Source organism: Equus asinus, chromosome 10 (assembly GCF_041296235.1).
Source record: "Equus asinus isolate D_3611 breed Donkey chromosome 10, EquAss-T2T_v2, whole genome shotgun sequence".
NCBI classification, from domain to species: Eukaryota; Metazoa; Chordata; class Mammalia; order Perissodactyla; family Equidae; genus Equus; species Equus asinus.
Genome location: NC_091799.1, coordinates 57,686,588 through 57,710,096, shown reverse-complemented (window position 1 = coordinate 57,710,096; position 23,509 = coordinate 57,686,588). Strand labels below are relative to the sequence as shown.

The 23,509-nt window shown below is 45.0% G+C and overlaps 1 long non-coding RNA gene across 1 annotated transcript in view; it reads right to left on the bottom strand.

Annotated features, from left to right (window-relative positions):
- LOC139046397 (uncharacterized) overlaps positions 1-22,739 on the bottom strand; it is a 31,450-nt gene extending 8,711 nt beyond the window's left edge. The window contains exons 1-3 of the long non-coding RNA XR_011506434.1: positions 20,389-22,739; positions 13,706-13,817; positions 2,580-2,749 (exon numbers count right to left, since the gene is read on the bottom strand). This is a non-coding gene — a long non-coding RNA (uncharacterized lncRNA). The remainder of the gene's footprint in view (positions 1-2,579; positions 2,750-13,705; positions 13,818-20,388) is intronic.
- Positions 22,740-23,509: the final 770 nt, after the last annotated feature.

Below are 23,509 nucleotides of genomic sequence, written 5' to 3'. Positions count from 1 at the left end.
AATAATGCTGCTATGAATATGGATATACAATTATCTGTTCGAGTCTCTTCTTTTAGTTCTTTTGAGTATATATCCAGAAGGGGAATTGCCAAAAGTGGACTCTTAAAAATGAAAAGGGAAGTAGATCATACAATTTATATGGTATCAAAACACTGGAACAGAAGGGGCAGAGGTAAATGATCCAGGACTCTGAGCCTAGTGGGACTGCTGGACGCGATCGCCCGGGTAGGGTGGGGAAGGCAAGATCTTGATCTTAAAGAAGGTCAAGTTACTGGGGAGTTGTGGATTAGACCTTGAAATACTCCTTGGTGAGGTTGTAGCCAGCTTAGAGGGAGTTCCAGAAAGTTTAGCCAGGGCCAGCTCCTCCAGGAGTCATTTGAATGCACTCAACCAGGCGACCGTGTGGGGGGACTACACCAGCTCATCTCCCCTCTGCTGCTGGTGGGGCCCTGTCACAGACAGCTCTGGCCCTTGCCCAGCGATGGTCCAGCACCAGGATGTCTGCCGGTTCCCCCATGTGAGAAGTGGGGATGATCCCGGAGTGTTCTGGGCTTGAGGGTGCTCTAGGGTGGTAAGGATGGGCACTTTTCCTGCAGTTTCCTAGATTCAGTTGGCCCCTTGGAGCCCAATCAGACCCTGGAGTTCAACACATGGCTCCTAAGGAGTCCCCCAAAGATGGCTCTGTTGTGTGCACGCTTCTGGCTGTGAAAGCCTTTGGGTGAGAGGGCAGATGAAATGGGCAAATGTTTGGAAGTCTTGGCAAAGGCTTAGGATGGTTACCCTTGGTGGCCTAAAATGATCTGACCTGGCACCAAGACCTCCCCTCCTTGGGACAGGCCCAGTCAGTGCCCCAAGGACCTGCATTCTTGTTCCGTGCTGCCTTTCCATTAGGCAATGACTACAGCATCCCAGATAATGACCAGTCTTGGAAAGATTAGCATTCTACATACTTGGTTAAAAAAAAAATTATGCAACTGGTGTTCTACTTTTTCCTAGAATCTGTGTCTCTCTAAGGACTAGTCTTTGCTCTTGCAAAGTGAAGGAAGAAAGGGATCCAAAAAATATTGGTCCACAGTAACTTTCAATCAGCGCCCCTAGCCAAGTGATAAAGATATATTACACGCTCTGAAGTTCTAGGAGAGCCCACCCAAATCCCTTCTTCATTGCCTAAGGGTGCTTCCCAATAAAACAGCTTACACTTCAGGCCTCAGTTTCAAGGGGATTCATTAGTCAGTGGTGTAAAGTGGTGAAGGGAGGATGCTGGGCCCCATGTCAACTTGGAAGGTTTGCTGTTGATTTGGAAAGCACGTCAGCCCATGTCCTGAATAGAGAGAGGGAAAAGGGGACAGAGTTCTCAGCTGAACACTAATGAGAATAAGATGAAACTGCTTCAAAAAGATGTCCAGCCAGCAGTGGATGAGTACACTTGTGCATGTGGCAGATGGTTCGAGCATGGTGACATCAGGAGCAGACTGACAGGGAGAAATGAGATACTCACTTTAAGAGAATCCAGGCAGCTCTCATTAGAATGTTCTTTTCCCAGAATTAAAAAAATAAAATAAAATAAAAGAATTTGTGTATAAAACAAGGAAGTTCTTATTTGATTGCCTAGATCTCTTACATTTTGCCCTGTGGCCCGTTTAGAGTCGAGTGGCAGAGATGCTGATTTTTACGTAAGTTATCTTGGGGCTGAGATATGAAAAAAAGGATAGAAATTTCTTTTAATGATTCACAAAGCAGTAGAAAGAACTCTGCTTTAGGAATCGAGGTGAAGTGGAGCTGGCTTTGGCTCTGCTGCAACGTTGGCTATTCAAAGCTGGAGATGTTATTTTACCTATGGATACTCTGCTTTCTCATTTTATAATGGGGCAGGAGTAGCTTGGAGGGGGCTGGGCTAGAAGGCTTCGGCTCATGATCGAGAGGGCTTCAGAGATCTTGGGAACCCTTCGAAATAGTTTGTGATGTGTCATATCTTTATGCAAATGGGTATTTTTTCTGGAGAGAGGGTGCATTGCTTTTGTCATATTCCCTAAAGTGATCCACGGCTCCCCAAATGTTAAGAACTCTTGAACTATATCCTTACACATCTTCAGTCTTTGAATACTCTGTTGCACCTCTGTGATTCTAAGATGATTCTGGTTTATTCTAAGAGGGGGCTGTGATGGTGTTTTCCCTAAATCTGTTATGTTTTCATTGTAATGTGAGAACAGTCGCAGGTATGTGCTCTGGTCCACTCTTGTTTCCTGGTCTTGGCTGGGCATTCTGGGGAAAAACAATTAAGGAGTAGGAAATATGAGTCTTTAGTCCCTGGAATCTTCCCAGGTGCTGGTTGTGCCTATTTATCTCTGATCCCCACCCCCACCCCCAGGAGCTCAGACAGCCCTGCTGTGAAATGTGAAGCCCAAGCAGGTTTCTGCTCTGCTCCCCTTGTTGCTGGGTCCCTTTCACTCGCTCCAGCCTCCAACCAAACACACCCATTCCGCGTGCCCCTCTCCAGATAGTTGACTGTCCTTGAAAGGCTACATGAGGAGAGCTCTTTGGGCAGGTGACCATTGAATACTCCCAGGGTACCCGCTTACCTGCTGCCTCTGGTAAAGGAACATATGTGGCCAGATTACCAGCCTCTGCACGCGCAGGAGGAGGTGGAGATGGAGGGGTGCCTTCTTTTGGAGGCGAGACTTCTTGGGGTAGATTTTCATACTGGATGAACTTGCTGGAAACTCCCACAGAAGTGGCACATCAGACCATTCTGCCCACGAGCATTTTAAAAAACAAAATGAAATCAAATGATCCTCTGTTCACCATACACAAAATTCACTGTTTCAAAACACTTTCAGCATGATTTTTGTTCCTTTAGATTTCTTGTTCCAAGGATTTTGCCCCACCAGCAGGGGATTGCTGAATATTCTGAGAACTGTGCCTTCTGCCCTGAGTGTGACCTTGGTAGTGCAATGCCGTGACCCAGCGACGGTCACAGACAGAGCATGGGCTTCTTAATAGGAGTTGGGGTGTGGGGTGCTGGAGCAGGGAGATAATTCTGCTGTATTACCAACTGCTGTTCATTAGACGTGAGTAACAGCTGTGCTTTCCCTGCATGTGGGAAACCTTTTCCCTCAACTAGCACCTGGGATTGTACAATTCTAAGGCACAGGGTGAAATGAGTTGACAAAGAAGTTGCTAGGGCACCACTGCCAAAGGTTGGCTTGTGTCTGCTCTGGACAAGTCGCTAAAGCATGAGTGGGGGCGGGGGGGTGGCAGTGAGACCTGCCCATGTTCTCTCACACGCACTCGGAGTTTGTTTTCAGACCATAAGATGTTCAATTTAAGCCATTTGAAATTCTGAAAGCCATGGGATTTCTGCTTTTTGGTTTCTTTTGTAAAATGAGAGCTCTTCTTTACCTAAGACATATCAAATACATAATTTTTTTTAAAAGGAGTAATTTTATGGATACAAATTCATAGATTCAGTTTTACACTTGTCCTTAATTTCAGTATATTGCCGTGAACGCATGTGCCCCACGATTTAGTTCACTGTCTATGCAGGACTGATTTTGAGGATTTTTGAAAGTGGGACAAGTTCATCATGTCCCTTCCGCTGTGTGATTCTCTTTTTCGAGCTTTTGTATTTTCTCTAGAATATTTTAAGAAAGAAAATGTATAGAGCCATTGCTATTCACATCACATGTTGTCAAGGCCATCTTGTGGGCTGAGGTTTAACTCTTGAACAGTGGCCCTTTGATAACTCAAAATTTGGTGTTCAGCAATTACTGCTTTTTGAGAACTCCAAGTACACCCAGCCTTGCAGCTTTTAAAACAATCGTCTCTTTTCTCTGGTTTCTCATCTCACTTGGCTCCCATGGAGACATGAGACAGGCCCTCTGTTTCTGTTTAAGTAGAACAACTGACATTTATGGCCCAGTTGGAAGTACAGAGGTGGATTGACTGAGCCAGGCTTTCATTTTTTTTTTTTTTCCCAGCTGAAAATGTGATATGGGTTTGTTATATGTTTGTTTAATCTTAATTCAGTCTCCTCTATAAAAATCCTGGTGGGAGAAAGAAAGCAAAGCTTTAATATGTGTATTGAACTTGGAATAAGCCACTTTAATCCTTGGAAAAATGGTATTGTAAATTGCAGATTGCAGCTAATCACAATGTATTCAGACAGTGGCAGGAACATTTTATTTGCATTAATAACATTCGGTTTACACAATCATGCATTAAAGTGACATTTTACGTGCACATTTTCCCTACATTTTCTTTAGGCCTCTATTTATTTTATTTGACTGAAACCCTAGTGGCCTGTGTGAAGTAAACCAGATGTTTTCCACTCACAGAGGTGCACCTGGTAGTCAGAGCCCGAGCAGGTTTGCTGGTGGCCAGCTGTTTGCTCACACCCTCAGCATCGGCATATATTTTAACTGCAGGGAACAAATAAATGGCTCCATTTATTGGGCACTCGTGTGCTGTGCCCTGTGCCACGTGCTTTAGGTTGATTAGCTATTTGTCACCTGCCTGATCTTCTGAGGTAGGTCTTCTCACTAGCCCACTACTTTATTGAAGAGAAAATAGAGGATCAGAGAAGATAAGTAACTTTTCCAAAGTCACAGAGATAGAAATTAGAAAGCAAAACTGAGATGTCTGACGACAAATCATTACCATGTTATATCACTTTGATCCAGATCAGTTGGGCCCCTCTGGCCACTTCAGGTATGATAAACAAGATGGCCTTGAAACTCATCCCCATCCAAAAATGTGAAGAAAAGTCCACGAGCATTTGGTGAGTTCGTGGAGATGGAGTGAACTCAGCTGACTGATTGGGAGCGGGGCTCTGGAGCACTAAGCCTCGCCTTCCTCACCTGTAACGTGGAGATAAGAGCAGCTCCTACTTCAGAAGGCCGTTCTGAGGAGTAAACCAGCTTCTCCATGATAGCCCACTACCACGCTTGCAGGGCATCCTTCATGATCACCGTGGATGTTACTTCTGGACCTGGGCTCCCACTGCTGCTAAATAAATTCAGTTTATGGAGGGTCTCATCTTTGGTACCTGGGTCTCACCCTCATGCCAACACTGACATAGAACTCAGTCCTTCTGATTTCCGTAAAAACTGCCCTTATTTCTCTAGAACTCTGTGTGTGTTTGGTAGGTTTTACCAAAGGGCTGAGGGAATTAGGAGGGAATTTATAGCTTCACCTCTCAGAAAGGCACATCACCTCGGCTGAGAATTGGATGAACTTTTTCTTTGAAATCCACATGGTTCATGCTGTATCTGCTGTTGCCTTGTCTCCCGCTAACTCCTGTCCTCACAGCCTCACACTCTACATGATTAAGATGTTTTCATCAAGAAACAGTTTCCTAAAGAGAACCCTGGAGCTGGCTGTTAGGTAGTTTCTTTGTTTGACTCTGATGCTAATTTCAAGGAAGGGCAGCCTTTTTTGTTGTTGCTGGTCCCCCTTTTCCCTCTCTCCTTCCTTCCCTTCCCTTCCTTCCTTCCATGTTCCAAAACATAAGACAGTGCCGAATTAACTGATTGGGTATTTTCTAATATCAAGATTAATATGTGTTCTTGAAATGTTGTTTTGTCCCTTTCCAATGCTACTGAATTTTCAGAGAATCTTTCCTTTTTCTCCCAATTACCTCTTGAACTAGTCCATGATCGCATTTACCTCCTAGTTCTCACAGAGACTGAGCGTGGAGCCCCTGCGGAGCCGGTATCTGAGAGCAAGTTGCTCCCCTCCACAGGGTCTGCTTAGAGTACCCCTCTCCCAGCGTGCCACCTCCCATCCTGGCTCTGTGGCTGCCAGGGCAGGACAACTGGTTGTGGTCTAGATGCATCTCTAGACTGCCTCTCTCTCCTTAGGGTAAGGGCTCGCTCCTTTGAGGAAGAGAAGCAGGGAACAAGCAAAAACGTGACAGGTGGCTAGAGGCGAGGGGAACCTGGGCAAAGAAGAGAGGAACTGACTGAAGCTGCACTGACCCCCCAGAGGAAGTCTGCTTAAGACAAAATGTATGTGGGTGAGTGGTCATGCACACACACATAATTACTCATGCAATTATGTTTCTAATTATACAATCAGTGCATATAAAATAACTTTTGTTAGAAAATTTGGAAAATATGCAAAATCTCAAAGGAGATAAGTAAAAATAACCATAATTTCACAATCCAGAGAAATCACTGCTAATATATTGCTGTGTTTCCTTCCAGTTGTCTTTCCACGACTACACACATGCATATAGAACATATATTTTAGACCAGAAATGACCACACACCTGCCCGTTATTGATAACTCTATTTAGGCCAAGGTAGAATATATATGTTTTTTTGTCCGCCAGAGGGAACTTACTCGCTGCCCTTCTCCGATCTTTACAATGTTCTCAGAGCCTGAGCTCCTTTCCAGCGAGCGCGCCAGTTAGCTTAATCTGCTCAGCTCAACCATGTGCATCTCAACATTTGCATTTGCTCACTCTCTTTCAGGATGTTTTCTCTACCTTTAGCTAAGTCTAAATAGCCCCAATTCCCTGTACCTCTGCTGGCCCCATCTGGAGCTTCACAGACAACAGTGCCTATTTGCAAAAGGTTTTACACATGGATGAGCTGCAGGAGACACCTCCTGTTCCTTCATAGGTGCCTATGAAACGTACCATTTCAACATTCAATCGCAAAGTGGTATAGTATTAGGCTTAGAGGTATAAGCCAAGGTTCAGGTCCATTTCTTTAGCCACAGTTTATCATCTACAAAGTGGGATATTAAAAGTGACCACTTGATTCAGGATTATTTTAAAGATTCAGTGAGATAACTCAGGAAATGTGCTCAGCACGGTGCACACGATACGGACGGTACTCAATTTACGAACATAGTGGTTCGCCAACTGCAAGACTGTAGAACAAGGTAATATGCAATATTCAAGTGATATTTTCTCAAGGTGAACCATACAAGATGGAACTTTCCTGCAGAGAATAACTGACAAGGAAAGTGAGTTGAAATTGTAGTGAGAGAGCAGTACACTAGTAGCAATAGCTGCGGCTGGAGTGCTTCCTCCATTCCAAGCACTTCACAGGGTTTTGTTTAATATCATTGCAATCTTATGAAGTGGATACCACCACTTCGTCCGTTAGGATATTTGAAATCTCAGAAGCCAGCTGGCTTAAATGATAAAAAAAAAAAATCCATTCTCTCTCACAACAGGAAGTCCAGAATTAGGGCAGTCTGCAGAGTTGGTTGTTTCAGTGACCCAAAATTTCAAGTGCAACCCTGACTTTTCTTTCTCATCTGCCATCCACAACATTGCCTTCACTCTCAAGCTAGGAGCAAGATGGTGGCAGTAGTGCCAGACCTCACAGCCAAACACAGCAAAGGCCAGAGTGAGATCATCTCTGTGTGTGGCACTCTCTTAGAAGTGAGAGAAGTTTCCCCAAGTGTCTGCAGCAGATATTTACTTACATTTTATTGTTCAGAATTGTGTCTCTTTCTGAACCAATCATCGGAAAAGCAAATATAATTGCTCTTAAATCAATCAGATCCACTTCCATAGTTAAGGATGGGATTAGCTGAGAGGAGGTGGATACCTGGCAAAACTGGGGTCTGGTTAAGAAGGAAGAATGGATGCAGGGCTGGCACCCAATAGCATCCAATTAAAGGATCACCCCTATTTTTCAGATGAGGAATCTGACAATTAAAAAGCTTAAGTACAGTGTCTGATGTCCTGTGGCTGGCAAGGGGAAGAGACAAAATTGTAATCCAGGGTTCATCTGACTTCAGTGATTACACATCTCTACACCAGGTAAATATATAGCTGTCCTGTGTCTTTTGCAAATACTTAGACCATGATAGTACATTTTAAGTTAAGATTCTTTTAGGAGATTGTAAAAGCTTATGGACCAACTGACGCCTGACACTTAGCAATGTGGAATGCAGAGAATGCTGTGTGTAGCCAATGTGATCTGGCACAGAGCCAGAAATGGGGTGGTGCCTCTTGAGAAACAGTGGAGGTGAAAAGGCTAACCCTTCAATGGTGACAGGTCGTACAAAAAACATGTGTAGTCTTGTGCCAGAGTCCAAGCTGTTGAAAGGATAGTGAGATAGAAAGTAGTGTCCTTGTTGTACATCAATGCTGTTTCCAGTGCCACCTTCCAGGCTCTATATTCTTCACAGATGTTTAGTTAGCTTTCATCATGAGATCAAATAGAGGTAAACACTCTTCTCATCAGTATACATGGTAGAAAGGATAATCTGGAGGAGTCAAAGTTTAGCTGGGTTCTCCCATGACCAGTTGCTCTAGCCACATTCCTGTCTCTGACAACTCCATCAGCTGCCCTCCCTTTGTGTGCCGGTGGATTCATCCTTGACTCTCCCCTCGCTTTATGTGCTCTCCTTGACTCTGTCTTCAAAGATAGCCTGAATGCCAGTGATGTTTAGGTCTACGTTTCAGACTCCCATCTTTTGCTTAAACTCCAGGACTTGGTCCTAACTACCGATGGGACACCTTCATCTGATCTCATCTGATCTCTTCAGAGGCTCCTCAAACTCATCATGTCCAAATAGATTTGTATCCAACCCCACCTCCACTAAGGCCAAAATAGGAACATTTGTTTCTCTTCCATATTCTTTGAAATCAAGCACCATCATCCAGCTGGTAGGGCAAGATGGAGTCCTTGGAATCATTTTAACTCCTAACTCTTCCCTATTTTTTAAAAAAAATTTTTTGAGGAAGATTAGCCCTGAGCTAACATCTGCTGCCAATTCTCCTCTTTTTGCTGAGGAAGACTGGCGCTGAGCTAACATCCATGCCCATCTTCCTCTACTTTATATGTGGGATGCCTGCCACAGCATGGCTTGCCAAGCGGTGCCATGTCCGCAACCGGGATCCGAACCGGAGAACCCCGGGCTGCCGTAGCGGAACGTGCGCCCTTAATGGCTGCACCACCAGGCTGGCCCCCGACTCCTAACTCTTGACTTACTAAGTAGTCACCATGTCCTGATATTTCTACTTCTCCTCTACAGCCATCTCCATCTTTCCATCCCTATTGACTCTGTCCTAGTTCAGGCTTTCATCCTTTCATGCTTGGGCTATTTCAATAGTCTTTGCCTATTCTCCCTCCTTCTCTCTCTCTCCCCGCCAAACCCATCCTCCACGTTGCCGCTGAAGGGATCTTTCTGAAATGCAGTCACACCACTTCACTGAGTAAACTCTTGATAGGTCCCCCAATGTCTATAGGATAAAGTTCATCTTCTTCAGAATATCATATAAAGCCCTTCACAATCTTGTCCCAATTTGCCGTACAGGACTTTCTTATCCTCTAGAGAACTAACACATACCTTTCAGGACCCAGCACACATTGTCCTCCTGGATGCCCCAGGTGGAGTCAATAATTTCCCCTTCTGTGATCTGCCAGCACTTTGAAGATGCCCTGACACAGTGCTTGTGGCTTTACCTTGCAAAGTATCTTTTCTTTTTAGGCTGTGACCCCTCTAAACTGTGAGGATCATGGTTTTCTTTATTCACAGCTGACATTTAGCTAGTAGGGTCTGGAAGGTAATGTAGTTGGAAATGAAATAACTTCTTTCAGCTATGTGTCTATGTATGGTGAACGTTCCCCGTTAATTACTAAACTAACTAAAACTAAACTAACACGCCCATGTTTCAGTTGTCCTTAACTTTTTTTGTTAAACGTTCACACCATTCACATAGGCAACACACATCCCTTGTAACAACTCGTATTTTGAGTAGCAATCCTTAAAAACAAGGTAGACAGTGGTGCCCTTTTTTCCTCCCTCCTTCCTCCCCATTCCTCGAAAATCACTTCTCCATCCCCTAACGGATGTGTTTGAAATTATGAGAGCTGTCAGTTTCAGGTTGGTACTACGGGCCAGGCCTTGTTCCTCAGTGCTGTATGTGTATTACTTCACTTATTTTAAATATTTCAATAACTCAATGATCTTGGTACTATTGTTTGCCCCATTTACAAATGAGAAAACTGAAGCACAGAGAGGCTGAGTGACTTGCCCAAGATCACACCCTTCAATAAGTGATGGATCAGGGAGAGGATCTGGGCTGTCCTGTTCCAGAGCCAATGATCTTGACCACTAATGGGCTCTGGAACCACTAATGATGGCCTTGTTTTCATCTTATAGTCACAATTAATCATTTGGTTTTACGAAAGATGTTACACCTCTGTTAAAATCATGAGTGGTCAGAAGCAAATATGAATATGTTGGAATTTCCTGCTTTGGCATCTCCTAGGTGGGATTTGGTTCTAACCAACTTCTACTGATGCCTGGGATCGAGACCTTTCACCTCATGCTCACCTAGGTTAACACATGGTTACTTCTTACGGAGACAAGTAAGTTGCTAAAATGTTTTCTCCGTCGCGCATTTTAGATCTTTTGCTCTTTTGCCATCATAATAACACGCCTGTCTTTGTCCTATCTACGCCAATAAATAACAGAGAATCTTGCTACAGACTGGAAATTCACCCACTTGGACCTAGAAGAAGAAAGTAAAGTGAATACACTCCCAGTCAGCAGCCATTAAAGGAGGAGAGCTCAAATTTTTCTGCTGGAATTTGAACCTGTGGTTCACAGGAGATGGAGCATTTCAAACTCTCAAGCTGAAAATTACTAAACTTTCTGCATTCTGTGTGTGTATGTATGGGGGGTGGGGTGGGGACGAGTAGTGTAGAAGGACAGGGATAAAATCAAATCTGCTTTCAACATCAGGGTTAACCATCATTTTGCTTACACTTTGGAGAGAGGAGGAAGGATCCTGTCCAAATACAGCACAAGCTGCCCTATAGCTCTTTCTTATTCTTCCACTTTCTCTCTGTCTCTCTCCTGCCTTCCTCCCTCCTTTCTCCCCTCTCTTCCTTCCTGCTCTCCCTCTTTTTGCATGTAATTAACCCACTATTCTTCCCCTGTCAGTGCTGGTGAACAATCAGTTTGCCCTTCCTTGGCATTTGTTCTGGGTCCTTTTGTGCTTTAGCGTGGTGTCTTCTCACCTAGAAGCCCCACCCCTCAACTCAGCCTTGCTTGTTTTCCCTGCACACAACCCAATTAGGATACAGTGTTCCATGTGAAATGTGTGCTAAACAGGGGCTTGAGGACAGGCTCCCTCTGTGGGTAGGGAGGTCCGGTCTGGTTCCCCCGCCCCCTGTCAGCCCTGGAGGGCTCCCCGTCTGTGCAGGGATGACCACGTCCTTTCTTGTTTTGTGGCTTTGCATTTTTGCCTCTAATCAAGTGTCCCTACTTAAAATCAGTGACCCTATGGAAGGAGTGATTTGGGGTGGTGTAGGGAGGAAGATAGATTACAAAATGTGTCCATTCAAATGCATCAGAATCCACTTGGTGATACAATATTGTTTGCTAGATTCTACGCTGGCAAGTTCTCATTTTACCGTGCATCAGGATTGATAATTGGGATGTTTAAGTCTCATTCTCTCTGTTTGTACAAGGCAGAGAGGAACTGGGAGCAAACAAAACACACAGAGATCTCTGATGATTTATTCTTCCCAGGAGCGTGAAGTGGAAGGGACGCCATGTTTTTGAATTCCCAGCCTGGGGGACATGTGTTCCTCATGTGTTGAGTTGCGCTGACCTTCCCTGTCTGGTCCAGGCCTGTTGTGAAATTCTGAGTGTTGGGAGGCCTTTCCAGTGCTGCCCTCAGGAGAGACAATTTCTGCTGCAGGAGAACTCCCTCGGATGGAAAATGGAGCTTCACTGGCTAACTGAAGCAGGAATGATTCATCTCCTGTCATTAACAGAGTGAAATGATGTCGTTCACAGAGTTCTGTAAGCTGGAAAAGCACATTACGTTAAATACTCAATTTCCTGATGGATGGCACCAGTTCTCCTAATTTATTTTCAGCAGCAGCACTGCTTTTGCATATTTCCAGATTCTAGAGGATGTAGGAGCACACACTGAGTGGTCCACGTGCTCCGGGTGCAGTAATGGGAGAGAGGACATTAGGACTCAGCCCTGGATTAAAACAGTGATGCCTGCCCCCTCCTGAATGATGCAGCGATGGTCAATCCCCAAGTTGCTATTGAAGCTGTCTAAATATTTAGGGATTGTATCACAGGTTAGGACTTTCAGGGTCAGCCCCACCTGGATATAAATCAGCTAAAACAAAACCAACCAACCCCAAACCAAAACCCAGCCTCCCACTTCAAATTGCAGTGGGCATTATTTGTAGATACTTCTTTCCCGAGAGACAAATCTTTCACCTAAAAAACAAGTTTGCATGAAATAGTTCACTTTTTGATATTGTAGGACTATGTAATTTTGTTTGAATTTATAGAATACTCCTTTCCAGGAGCTCAAAGAATTTAATCTTCTTTTCTATTTATTTGTAGACTACCCTCAGGAAAAGCAAGACGGTAACTAAATTTCCCTTCTTACAGGTGGCAAAGGGTCACAGAGAGGTTAAGTGTTTTCTTTGTCTAGCGTGACACAGCTAGAGTTGAGATCTGGAGTAAAACATGTAAAGACATCTATGTTCGCTCTCTCACCGTTTAATGCTGCCAGAACTTGACAGTGAGGCTGCATCTTGAGTGACTAATATTCTCTGTGTGTGGGGTACCTGAAAAATACAACCCAGGCCACAGACTGCGGTTCAGCCTTGTCTTTGCCTGGAGCTTCCACGTCATTCATCTCGTTTCACCACCAAAAGAGCTTTACGAGGTTGGCTTTGCTACCCCATTTCACGAATGAGAAAATTGAGACTCAGGGTCACATAGCAGCAGATAGTGAGAGGGTTTGAAGTCAATTCTATCTGACTCTACTACATGGGCTGTCTGTGGACCGTATGAAAGCACAGATGTGTGGACACGAAAAAGACACAGCAGGCAATGGGTTCATTGACATCTGGTGAGTCAGGATTCTAATAGAAACTAAAGAGTCATTATTTCAGGTAAAATTTTTTTTTTTTTTGAGGAAGATTAGCCCTGAGCTAACTACTGCCAATCCTCCTCTTTTTTGCTGAGGAAGCCTGGCCTTGAGCTAACATCTGTGCCCATCTCCCTTTATTTTATGTGTGGGACGCCTACCAAAGCATAGCGTGCCAAGCGGTACCATGTCTGCACCTAGGATCTGAACGGGCGAACCCCAGGCCACTGAGAAGTGGAACGTGCGAACTTAACCGCTGTGCCACTGGGCCGGCCCCTCAGATAAAATTTGATTTGCTAGTTCCTGGTTAGAATAAAATTGTTAGTATGTGGTTCCTTCTGGCCAGAGTTAATATTCAAAAAGAAAGTGAGGGTTGTTGCGTTTTGCTGTGAGTGGGGAAAGGAAAGGAGCAGAAAAGGAGAGGAGAGTTGTTGAAGAAGGCCTCCCCACAGTGTGGCCTCGTGGCCCTGTCTGTCTTTGGAGAGATCTGATTTTTGGCAAGGACTCTGGGCAGAGAAAGAGGGGACACCAAACGCAGCTGTTGTAAGATGCAATTAGCCTTGAAGGGCCCAGGCCCTCCTCACATCCATCAGAGAGATAGCAACCCTACCTAAATGCCAAAACCCCAGAGGGGGAATGGAAACCCGAGAGAGGCGAGAAGGGCTTCAGAAGCGCCAAGCAGGGGAAGGAGAGAGTCGTTCCTGGTCCAGGCCCTCTTTGCTGAGCTGGGACAACTCTAGCTTAGGAATCAAAGTGTGGTCCTGGTATGAGTATCACTTAGGAAATTCTTAGAAACCAAGTACTTAGACCTGCCCCCAGACCTACTGAATCAGAAATCCATGGGGGTAGGGATGTGGAGCAGAAATCCAGGTTCAGCCAGCTCTCCAGGTTTCAGATGCACCTAATCTTTGAGAAGCACTCCTTTAAAACAGATGACCTGTGGTAACAGAGTGAGAGAGAAGCTTGTCACAGGTACCATTTTACATTTATTAATGTGATTGTTTAATTAATAGGCTATAAGTTCAGACTGTGTGTCAGAGATGACTAGATGCTTACCAATCTTGTTTACTTTCTGGGCACACAGGAAGACTACATTTCCCAGCCTCCCTTGCAGTTAGATTGGCCATGTGATTGGGTTCTGGCCAATAGAGTATCATGGAAGTGAGGTAGTCCACATCAAAGCCTGGGTCCTGATGGTATACTGCCAGGCTGTGTGGGATTATGAGAAATAAACTTTTATTGTATTAAGCAACTAAGATTTTGGTGTTCTCACAGCAGCTTTTATTAATTACTTTGGTTAATACAGACTGGTAGTGAAAAGAGGGCAAGGACCAGTCCAGTTTTTGCTCATGACTATATCCAGGGCCGATATTCAAAATGTTAACAGAGACTGTGACCCTGGGAGCAATTAACCCACCCAGATGCTGACTGCGGCACTGAGGAGGGACCTGGAGGCCCTTTCCTGCCAGGTATCAACCCTTAGTTGAGGGATTTGGGGAAATTCCAGGGTTACCAGAGGGAGGGGACGTTGGCTGGGGCAGTATGGAAGAAGTTCAATGTTTTAGAAGCCCACATTGCCATACTGGTGCATACCAATTGTATCACTAATGCCCAACACAATCCAAGCATAAGTAGGTGTCTAATAAATATATTTTTGAATTGAAAACAGATAGTTTGAATTTAATGTAGAGTCCTAACAGAGCATTGAGGATACAAGTTGCAGATATCCATTGGGAGTCCCTCCTGATATCGTTTGTGTAATCCAGAGATATCCGTGTGGGCTCAATTTCATCTACTTTCTTGCCCTAAGATAGATGAGGACCTCCTATTAGGATGGTGAGTCCTTGACCTTTGTTGGGGTTCTGAATCCTTTTGGTGTTGAATGAAACTTATGTGTTCCTTTCCTAAAGGAATACACATATACACATACCTACAAGGACGTGGATACTGTTTTGGGGGGTTCACGTGTCCCTTGAGCTCCATATCCAGAAATGAAGAGTAAAAAAAGGAGGAAAGCAATTTCTGGAAATGGCTAAGTGTGGGCCAGGACCTATTTACCTTTGAGCAAAGAATATGTGTAACTTGTAAAAACAGGACTCGGGAGGTTTCTATAGCAGGTTTAGCTTCCATAATGTTTTGTTTTTCTCAGTTCCTGTCTTCTTGCCTGGAGTAAACACAGCATTATAAACTCTTAAAAAAAAAAAGAGGCTTGTGGCTTTGTATAGAAATGGGTATTAGCATTCAAGCCATAATTCGTAAATTGAGTTTGACTTATACTCTCATATGGTATATAAAAACCTGCATGTTATGCCCATGCATTTCCTTCTCTGTCTCCAATCCTTCTTAGAGAAATAAGAGGTTCTTCACGCTGCCAGAGCCTGTTCATTTTAACACCCACTGTAGGGGACCTGCCTTCCTGTTCCCCCACTGGATATAAAAACTGTCAGATGGCGAACCCTGCAGATCTAATGGGAGGAATTTCTGGTGGGTGGGAGGTTGAATGATTCACTTCCTGATGTTAGCGCAGTAAGGAAAATCTCATTCATGAATATTCTCTCTCTTGTAGCAACTTTAGCTTTAGTCCATTTTTATTACTGGATCATTCCAGACCCTGACGAGTCTTTGGCCTGGCCTGGAGTGATGTGAGGGCACTCATGATTCCACAGTGGCCTGTCCATAGAGTAGGGGCCACTCAGGGACCAGAGATAGACAGTCATCCTGAAGCAGACGTCAAGGTGACGCTAGATAAAATCAAGTGGTAGTTTCTTTAAGGTTAATGTGAGCTCAAAAATAACTCCCCCCAAGTGAAAAAAATGTTCTGGCTGCCTAGCCCTGTTGCTGTCAAATGAGGCCCCATTTTCTCAAGTCTGAGAACTGAGTATTTTGGGGAAAGGGCTTTAGAGATCCTCTGCAATTTTCAGGTGAGCCTGAAGTCCTGAGAGATGGAGGGACTTGCTCAAGTCAGGGGCTATACAGGAGCTGGCATTGCTTCTGCTCGGCTGGGGCAGGGTTTCCATGGAGAGGTGTAGTGAGGATGAAACCAAAGGTTGGCCAGAGGAAGGGGTGGGGTGGGTTTGGAATGCCTCAGCAAGAATTTATGCTTAATTCTGTGAGCCATAAAGTACTACTTAAAATCTCTGAGTACAAGAGCGAGGAAACCAGTGCCAGAAGTTGTCTAGGAGACAAACCAGAAGTGGGAGAGGCTGGGCACATTTGGTGGGTGTGCTGAAGCAAAAGCCACCTGCTTAATAATCTTTCCTTGGGTCTGCCATGAGTTTGCTGCTCAAACACATGGTGGGCCATACCCTTGTGCCCCGGAGGAGCCCCATATACATGTGGTAGGCTCTTGGGCCCTGAGGCGGGGGTTAAACAAGGAACCCCTGGACGTGGTGTCAGGAATGAGAGAGGTAAAGTGAAGGACAGGGATGAGGGACTCAACGAAACTGGAACCAATGAGAATGTCAGAACTCCCAGAATCAGGATCAATGAGGAGCCGAGGAGCCTGTAGGATTTGGAGATCCTTACAGTGCAGCTCACTAAAGCCAGGACAGAAGGGCAGACCACCCATCTCCAGAGAAAGGGCTAACGTATGAGGCCTGTGTGACAAGACTGTGCTTTAACACCACTGCTCATTGCAAGTGTAGAGCAGCCCCACCTCCATGTAACTGACACTCAGAGACTTACACCAAAGCACACATCTTGACTCTGCCAAGGTTGGAGCAAGGATTCCATCCTGGTCTATTTCGTGGCCAGCTGGGAACTGAGGTCAAGCTGAGAACTTTGGTTTTCATTCTGTTATAACGGAAGCTGGTGGCTGGTCTTTCCTTCAAGGTGCAGGCCTACATAAGGACTAAATGAAGATGCTGACAGGTCCCAGAGGAGCCCAAGACTGTGAAAGCTGCGGGTTGTGTCTACCTTCTGTTCCCACAGCATGGGGAATGGAAATCTGATCATTAGACTGTGTGTGGAAGTGAGGCCTGTGCTGGGTTGGAAGGCAGGCCACCTGCTCCCTCACTGAGATCCCTGCCATTGGGCAAGGTGGATGAGTTCCTTTGTTCCTCAGGAGGAAAGAAGGAAAGAGCAGAAAATGGTAAGTCATAGGTCAACAGAGCATCCTTTCCTGGGGAAACACCTTTTGTGTTTCTCTATGAATCGCTTCGAAATTCTGCTGCTAAGAGATTGAGTTTGGGAGTCAGGATGTCTGAGTTTTTATCCTAGCTCTATCTCTCACTGGCTGTATGACCTTGGGTAAGATATTTACTCTCTTTGAGCCTCAGTGTCCTCCTCTCTAAGGTGGGGATCATAATAGTTGCCCTTTCATGCATTTGTTTTTAGGATTGAGTGAGATGATATAGGAAGAGAAATAGATTAGAGTCTGACATAGAGTAAGCCCTCAGAAATGTTAGTTGTGACCTCGATGGTGATAATGACCTTGTAGTCAATACCAGTAACCCACTACTATCCATTTGCACATCAGCAAAGAGTCCTTTCTTGTATTAACTTGGGAAGGTGACACTGAATAGGGGCATTTTGGTGGGGCTTGAGCTTATAAAGAGAGAGAAATTTGGCAGGCTGCGTGGAGGAGTGAGCGTGTACCACGCCTGAAAAACTACTTCTTAGCTGGAGAAACCAATGCTCTTGGATGACTCAATGGAGGAAGTGAGTTGCACAGTAGATGGAGAAGGAAAATTTCTTCCCCAACTGTGGAAGTGGTGAAACTGTAGGACAAGTGCTAATGGTGCAGGTGGGAAAGGGATGGGGTGGAGGGAGAAAGGAGAGAGGTGGGAGAGATAACTGAGAAGCTGAATCAGAACCTCAACTTGAACAGGAGACAGCTCATGAATCAGCATTAAAAGTCCCTCGTAAAGACCATATGTGCGGCCTCATGAAAAAGTTTATCTCCCAGATGTGACACTTTAATATGATTAAAACGAGCCTTGACGAAATTGAGCCAGATGGGGGTCGGGGAGGTGGGGGGTGGTCTGTGAACTCCTGCAGATTCTTTGTGAGGTGAAGAAAATGTATAGGAATTCTCTCAAAAGTCTCAGCAGACCAGTAACTGCAGATTTTGTGTAGTTCTAATGAGAAAGCATTTTAGTCTGGCAAACACCTCAGCGCCGCGGGTCCCCAAAGCCCAGCGGTATTTGCCTGCTTGGCTTTTGAACTCTGAGAAGTGGCACAGCAATCTCCAGTAATCACAGGAGACTTCAGATTGCCAATGGGTTTAGAGCAGAAACATTTTAGCACAGGGCTTAAGAAAACCTCACACTCTAATTATGTGCTGAAAAAGGTCATTGGGAGGATTTTCCTCAAGAAGGAGTCCAGTGTCTCACATAGAGAGGCCAGTAGGCTGAGGCCATTTTGACATCCTGCTGTAAAGCCAGCTTTTTTGCACAATTTACATGGAAAAGTGGTGAAGAATTCTGTAGCCATTAAGTGTACGTGATTTTGGAATGCTTCCCCTTCTAACAGGGGGCTTTGGTAAAGAGGATTCTGAGAATGATGGATGTGGAAAAAGTGGGCAGATTTTGAAGATTAAAAAATAACCAAGGGGGCCGGCCTGGTGGTGCAGCTGTTAAGTGCACATGTTCTGCCTCTCGGCAGCCTGGCGTTTGCTGGGTCAGATCCCGGGTGTGGACATGGCACCGCTTGGCGAGCCATGCTGTGGTAGGCGTCCCACACATAAATTAGAGGAAGATGGGCACGGATATTAGCTCAGGGCTAGTCTTCCTCAGCAAAAAGAGGAGGATTAGCAGCAGATGTTAGCTCAGGGCTGATCTTCCTCAAAAAAAAAAAAAAAAAAAGAAACAAGAAAAAACCCAAGGGGCTCTCCTGGTGATGCAGTGGTTAAGTTCACATATTCTGCTTCTGTGGCCCGGGTTCGCCAGTTTGGATCCTGGGTGTGGACCTACGCAACGCTCATCAAGCCATGCTGTGGCAGGCATCCCACATATAAAGTAGAAGTAGATGGGCACAGATGTTATCTCAGGGCCAGCCTTCCTGAGCAAAAAGAGGAGGATTGGAAGTGGCTGTTAGCTCAGGGCTAACTGTCCTCAAAAAAAAAAAAAACCAACATATTCTTGGGGTTCATGTGACTAGAACTCTGTTGTTGGTTTCTTTGAAGTGCTGGGTCCCTGGACTGAACTTTTAAACTCATCTCACTGTGGCCTTCGGGATCAGAGCCCTAAACCTCTGTTATAGACGCTTATGCTGGGGCAAAAGAGGACAGAAGATAATTCTCTTCTTCAATATTCACATTGTGTTTGGATTAGAGAGGGTACATGTGTGCACGTGTGAATGTTTGGGGCGTTTCTCTGTATCTTGGACCAGATGCAGCACTGGTGCAATCAGCACCATGTAGCACCAGCTCGCTAAGGCCAGGAGAGGCAGAAGATGGAAAGTGTAGGTGGGCTGCAGGTGCCTGAGGCATGGGCAGGCAGCAATCTGTATGTGCCTATTTCCAAGGCAAGGTCTGGCTGGTATGAGCTTGTGTGTGGGTCTTATTTCAGTATTTCTTGTCCCACGGGAGGCATGGACTGAGTTTACTTGTTTAGACAGCCTTACCTGGCAGGAAAACAGCTCTAGAAGGTTGAAGGTGAGCAGATTCTGTGTCAGAGCCAAGACTCTCTCTGGAGCCAGTTCACTATTGAAGCCGTCTTCTAACAATATTAAGACTTCCTACTAACTACATATTAGGATACCTTTTAGGGTTCCTACTCCTAATATTCTTACATCCAGGATCCAAACCCACAAGAGCCCTGGGAACTGCCTCCCAGATTTTAGTACGGCCTCTTCCTCCTCAGCCAACCACACTTCCGCTCTCCATCCTACTATTGACAGTAACAGTGATCGCCTGTTGGGGATTTCTCTCCTTATCAGTTCTCTGGTTAATTTATTCCCGACAGTGCCTCAACTTTTTCTAGGACAGAAAATGAAAGGCCTGTTTTTCGGTCCTATGGAGGGTTTTCTATTTGCTGGTGCAGCCTGTAGAGTGTAGAAGAACTTAGTATTTAGTTATAAATACAATTTGTCAAAGAACTTCCATTTCTCTCTCATGGGAACATGTGTGGGCTGCATATCCTAACCTCCTTGGGATTGGGAGGGACCATTTGGGTAGTCCTGGCCAATGACTTGTGAGCAAATTGACACGCATCCTCTGAGTTGGAATAGCTCATTGCCAATGTGAGACCCTCCAGAGCTCCCCCAGCCCTCCAGGGAGTGCTCAGGATGGAGACTTGACTGTGATAAACAAACCCTTTCTGCTGACCCAAGGTAAGCAACCTTCATTGCTTTTAAGTTACTCAGATTTTGGAGTTATTCGTTATTGTTATATAACTGGGCCTATCCTGACCACTTTAGGCAGTTATCTCTTATGAGAATTCAGGGTCTTCCTTCGCTGTTGTGGAGTAGCCCACTGTAATTTTAGAGGTTCCAGAAAGGCTATTTTACCTGAGAATGTCACCACCTCCTCATAGCCCCCACCCTGTCCCTGAACCTGCCACACCTACCTGAAGCCATGTGACTAGGACAAATCACACATTGTCTTCTAAGCTTTTGCTTTTTAGTTTTAAAATAAGAGGTTGCATGAGATGAACTCCAGGGCCGCAGTTCGCTCTCTGCTGTGTGTCTCAATGGTAAATTGGTCTCCTAGGCACCCATTCTGGTAAGTCCAACAGCCTGTGACGGGCTTGGCAGAGTTTGAGGATCTTTTTCTAAGGCCACGACTGCTTCCGCCCTCTGCCCATCCTCTCATGTGTTTTATTCCTTCTGCCTTCATCACTCAGCCTCAAGGAGCTCAATTATCTCTCCAGAGAGGATTCCCTTGAAACCCAACGTAACACAAGTCACTCACTGTCATGTCCCCCGATTTCATTTTCACTAAGGCCCTAACAGTGCTTGCAATGATCACATCTATTTATTATTTTATTGTTTATTTTCTGTTTCCTCTTATAGAAAATAAACTACCCTGGAGCAAAGACCTCGTCTTTTTCATTCATTGCTATATCCGCAATATTTACACTGAGCCTGGCACACGTAAGCCCTCAGTTAATACCGGTTGAATTATTGCCTCCTGTGCTAATGGCTGTGGCAGCTAAAGGGAACAGCAGCCCAAGCCAGGCATGAGCAGCCCCAGGTGTCACAGTGTGCAAGCTGCCACCTGTGTGCCTGCCCTTCTTGGCAGGGTGTGTGTATAAGAGCTGGTTTTTTGGGAGCCTAATGAAAACAGAAGCATTTCCCCTGGTGGTTCCTTCAACTGGAGAATGAAACTCATAGATTGCATCCTGTTAAGGTAAATGTTGGATATTTGCTGGCAAAAAATGCACTGTCTGTACCCCTGTGAGGAACAGGGCAGCAACGTGGAGACAGGAAGAGCTGGCCTAGGACCCCAGGAACACCAGGCACCTTTGTGGTTCTCTGCCTCCAACTGCAGATGAGGCTGGAGTGAATGCTGCTTTATTTACTTGCTTAAAATGATTACAATGCTTTGAAGGAAAGGCTTTTAAAGAGCTGTCTGCATTCCCAAGACTCTCACTATGTACACTTAGCAGTGGATTTCCCAGGGGTTGCATGAACATTGGTTTCAGGAAATCTTGCTCTTCTTTTCATGATCCATTATCTCTTTAAAAAGATATATATATGTCTATTCAGTAATAGCCAGAAAGTGAAGCAAAATCCTGACAACAGACTCTCAATTGGTTTTGTATGGGAGGATAGACTAGCTCTTTAAGTGGCGTCCAAATGGCCTTGGAATGAGTTGAAAGGGCCAGTTCAGAAGCAGACAGGTCTACCTTCTTCTCTCATTTCCAGGTGATACGAAATATGAAAGTCAGAACATGGAAGAACTGGTTTTGAGGGTCCCTGACTTTTTTTGGGAAACAGTCATTCATTGCCAAAAATCTGGTTTTTTGGGTACCAACAATGTAGTCCTATCACCTGTTTGGATGTTGGGCAAAAGCTGGCTAAGGAACTTGGGGGAATCAATTAAATTAACCAGGTGTTTTGATATTGTCTTTAAGCCTCCAGAGAGTCAATGAATCTGAATGTCTAAGGCAGAGATTAGGATTAATTTACCTCTTTGAAAAAATAACTTGGCTTTTATGCATTATGCATTTTAATGGCCAAGCTACTGACTGACTCTTTCATACCCAAGCCATCTCCAGCTGCATGGAAGACTTCCCGCCCCCAGGGGATTTGGCCTGCACAGGACGTGGCTCGCGAGCATGCTGGGGCTGCTCTGGGCTTGGTGCAGAGAATTGGTTCAGCATACTCTCAGCACAAGGGCTAGTCTATTCAGGTCCCGCTGTTGGCAAAGCAGCAAATTGCTCTTTTGTGGGAGCTGGAGAAGTCACAATTGGTTGCCTGTTCCTTGATGGACACAACAAAGAGGCAGGGTGGCCTTTTTTCTCCCCAAGCCCAGGACAGGAATTCAGGAGCTTTGCCTCCTGCCTCCAGCCCTCCCACTAACGGGCCCTGGCCCTTCGAGTCAGTCAGCCAAAGCCTCTGTGACTCAGCTCCTTTCTTTGCAAATCGGGGGTGGTCAGATTAATTCTGGAGCTCTGAGGCATGGTTGAAAAGGCCTTTGAAAATGCCAGCTCACGTAGAATGACTGGCTATATTCCATGGTTTGGGAACTGGCACAAGGGTTGGGGAATTTCCTTTCTTGGGTGGAGGTCTGTGGCTTTCCGTGCAGAAGGTAGGTCTGGCCTGGGTAGAATTCCCCTGATCCCACCCACTTCCTTTTGGGACCTGCGCCCCTTCGGACCCGAGCCCTGGCATTCAAGCCCATGAGCCCTACCACATGCTAGGTCTCTTCTTACTTCCTCCTATTTCTCATAAACACTCACTTTTTTTTTTCCTTCTAATTTACTATTTATTTATTTATTTTTATTGAGGTAACATTGGTTTATAATGTTATATAAATTTCAGGTGTACATCATTTCTATTTTGCCTTTTGTATAGACTGCATCGTGTTCACCATCAAAAGTCTTGTCGCCATCTGTCAGCGTATACATGTGCACTTTACCCCTTTTTTCCTTTCCCCATCCCCCTTCCCCTCTGGTAACCACCAATCTGTTCTCTGTGTCTGTGTTTGTTTGTTGTTGCTGTTTATTTCTCTTCCGTATATGAGTGAAATCATACAGTATTTGTCTTTCTCTGTCTGACTTATTTCACTTAGCATAATACCCTCAAGGTCCGCCCATGTTGTCGAAAATGGCAAGATTTTGTCTTTTCTCATAGCTAAGTAGTAGTCCATTGTGTATAAATATCACATCTCCTTTATCCATTCATCTGTTGATGGGTACTTAGGTTGTTTCCATGTCTTGGCTATTGTGAATAACGCTGCAATGAACATGGGTTTGCATAGATCTTTTTGAATTAGTGTTTTTGTGTTCTTTGGATAAAGGCCCAGAAGTGGAATAGCTGGATTACATGGTAGTTCTATTCTTAATCTTTTGAGGAATCTCCATACTGTTTTCCACAGTGGCTGCACCAGTTTGCACTCCCACCAGCAGTGTGTGAGAGTTCCCTTTTCCCACATCCTCTACAACACTTGTTACTTCTTGTCTTGTAAGTAATAGCCATTCTGTTGGGCAACACTCACTCTTTCTAAGCGTCAAAAGGTTTGAA